This window comes from Fukomys damarensis, unplaced genomic scaffold (assembly GCF_012274545.1).
Source record: "Fukomys damarensis isolate Sample0158 unplaced genomic scaffold, DMR_v1.0_HiC HiC_scaffold_12, whole genome shotgun sequence".
Lineage (NCBI taxonomy): Eukaryota > Metazoa > Chordata > Mammalia > Rodentia > Bathyergidae > Fukomys > Fukomys damarensis.
Window position 1 is genome coordinate 45,953,510 of NW_022900924.1, and position 3,379 is coordinate 45,956,888.

Here is a 3,379-nt window from a genome sequence, read left to right on the forward strand (position 1 = left end):
TCTTTTTTCTGGTAAGATTAATTTTTTCTTTTTGTAGAAGTCCCTAGAGATTTCACCCGATTTATATCCTCAAGTTGACAGGCCATCATTAAGGGAGCTGTTTCCCTGACACAGACAGATCTTCATGTGTCGTAGTCAGAAGCTAACACAAACAGAGAAAACTGCTTGTCCATGAAACTGAGCCATACTAGTGAGTCTGGTCACAACCCCCTACATTGGCGGCGAACCTGTGGCTCTCATGCTGCAGCCAGCTGTTTGTCGTCATTAAAAACTCTAAGAAGTTCTCCGTCTCTGCTGGACTATGCTGTGTCCGCCTAAAGGGCTCTCAAGTGCTGTGCTTGGACTGAGCACTGGAAGACCTCGCCAGTGCCACTAAACCCTCTCTTCTGGAGGAGAAGAGCACACCATAAGCGTCGTCTTTGTGTTTTGCTGCTGCTGTGAGTGCTTCCTTGTTGATATGATGCAATGCGTGGCCTGTGGCTCCCTCACTGGTTTCTGTGATGGAAACCATCTTGTGATATCTTCCCCTCTGAGCTCTAGTAGGTGCTCCTTTGCCCCGTCCTTCTACATGGAGAAACATCCTTCTGTGAAGGCAAGGACCCGAGATTCACATGGCTGGACTCGAAAGGAAAGACCAGGAGTGAAAGTCATGATTGTTAATTTTCTTACAGCTGTGTAATGATTTAAAATCATATATTTAAAAAATTATTACTCATGATTGGAATTGCATTATTTTGACATTTTTTTGAATGTTAACCTTTTCCTATTAAAAAGAAATCATTTTGTTTTTTTTGTTTGTATTGAGCTAGGAATTTCCACTCTACTGAAATGCAAAAGAGCATACCTTTCCTGCATCTTGTGTCACAATTCTTGAAAAACACCCTGTATGAACTAAGCACTTCCCTAGGTGGTAGGGAAAGAGACAGGTGAACCACAGTGCCTGAGGTGCCCTTCTTACAAGCACAAACACAGTCTCCCTAATGATGGATGCCAACTTAGAGGTGGGATCCGTAGGACCCTCAGGAGAAATCAATCCAAAAACTTTGATGAAGGAAATCCCATGTATGCTCTGTGGGTTTCATACAACCTCCCATCTTTGGAATGCAGGAATCAGAGTTCAGAGAGATTGTGGAATCAAGCTCATGTGCCTAGAAAACTGTACAATTAGGACATGAACTTTTGTTCCTGGTTTAGTAGGTTTCCATAATCAAAACGTTGCCTCTTTCATAGGAATAAAGGAAAACATGACAAATGTTTTCCTAAAATGGGCTTCTGTTTGATAGACCAGAAGAAGCTGGTAAGGAAGTAGTATTATCCATTTCCAATGAAACTCTATGTTAAATTAGATCCACCAGATTTGTCTATCTAGTGTATTCAAAGAGTTTTGCACAGGTTTGAGTAGGAAAGCCATATAGAAAGCTCAACTGGGAAACAAACATATGTGAGCAAATGTATGTATGAGCATATATATATATATATATATATATTTGAGTATATACATATATGAGCAAGCCATTTTGAGATGGGGCTTAATTTGTAAGAATTTATTTAACAGTGAAAACTAGAAGAATCATCATTCTATGCTACCCATAATTTCACAGTGATTACCCATCACTTATATAACTGATACCAGAAATAATTGTAAACTAATATATTTTTTCTATCTCAGTCTGCATTCCTTGAAATGTTACTGCTACTGTCATTCATGTTGTCTGTTTATTCCCTGCTCTCCCCATTTTAGGTCTGGTTTGCAAAATGAGAACAACCCCCCTTCTTATTTATTTTATTTTTGGGTGGTTTTTCTTTTTTTTTTTTTTTTTTGAGACAAGGTCTCACTATGTAGTTGAGACTGACCTGGAACTCACTATGTAGCCCAGGCTGCTCTCGAACTCACAGCGATCCTCCTGCCTCAGCCTCCTGAGTGCTGGGATTACAGGCATGCGCCACCATACTCGGCTAGAATGATGTTATTTTTTTCAAAGCCTTTTCCTCAATATCACTTATTTCTGAGATCATCTTGCATTTACTGAGCAAACTGAGTGGCTATGATATGGTGAGGCATTGGAAAGAATGAAGGGGAGCAACCTGCTCCCCACACTTAAACCTGCTTTGTGCAGCCCTTTCATGCTCCCAAATGATAGTTACCGGTGGACCCAAGAGTTCTTTGAGTTTTGTCCGCAAGGTTGAAGCTTTTTTCATATGAATTTTCTCACATGCATACTGTTTTTCAAAGGCTACAAGATGGAACATTGCCACAGATTGAATGTAAAGAAATTACGAGAATCCACCTGTCTACCGTGAAGTCAGAGATATGAAAAAATGTAAAGCAATGTCACCCTTATTGCTATGTTAGTTTTATTTTATAAAAGAATTACTTTTATAACATGTCATTCATATCAATCAGGTTATCAGTGCTGTTTTAAATGCACATTTCAGTTGGTCAGTACAGTGTTTACTTTGGATAAAGTAAATGTTAATAGATATAACACAAAAACAGATTCTTTGGGTTCTTCAGAATTTTTAAGTGTGTAACGTGTCGAGATCACAAGCTTGGGAACGGTGCTCTAGCATTATTAAAACACTCTCCATAGGGCTGGGGATTTAGCTCAGTGGTTTTGCCGCCTGCCTCGCAAGCACAAGAATCCGAGTTTGATCCTTGTTACCAAAAAACAAAGCGAAATAATAAAACACTCTCAAATTTAAAAAAAATTATAGTTGGTTTCTAGATATAAAGTCCCCTTTCATGCTCATAGCTTTTCCTATGAAAGGAATTACTAACTTTACTGAGTGTTCCTACATCGTAAGCATGTCCAAAATGCTTCCAACATTTTACTTTATTTAACTTGTATTAATTTTGTTGGAACATTTCAAGTATACAATATAGTAACATTCATTGTTGGAAATTTGCACCTTTACATAATCCATCTTGGTTCTTATTTTTTTCCCCATTCCCCTGCCCTCCCTTTAACCCCTCCCTCACTCCCAATTTACAAAGACTTTGTTGCCATTATCTCAAACAAACCTATGAAATGAGTAATTTAATCATATCCGTTTTCCAACAAAGAAATCAAGGAAAAGAGACGTTAAGCCTTGTTCCAGCTAGGAAGCGCAGACTGGGGCTTCAAGTCCAAGGAATCTTTCGCTACAGACCACGTTCTCAACCTTCAGCGGTAGCTTGGTAAGTGTGAGGAAATAAACGAAGCCTTGGCCCTAAGCCTGTGAGAACTTCTCTGGCAGGGGTCACAGCTGCCCCACTGATGGACTGGGGCAGGCCGAGAGGGGGTCTGAGTTATCCTGTGGTAGGAGGAGCTAAGGGTAGCAGTAAGCTCGCTCTGCCTAGAAAGTGCTAAGCATAAAGCCAGTCCTACAGGCAAGTATG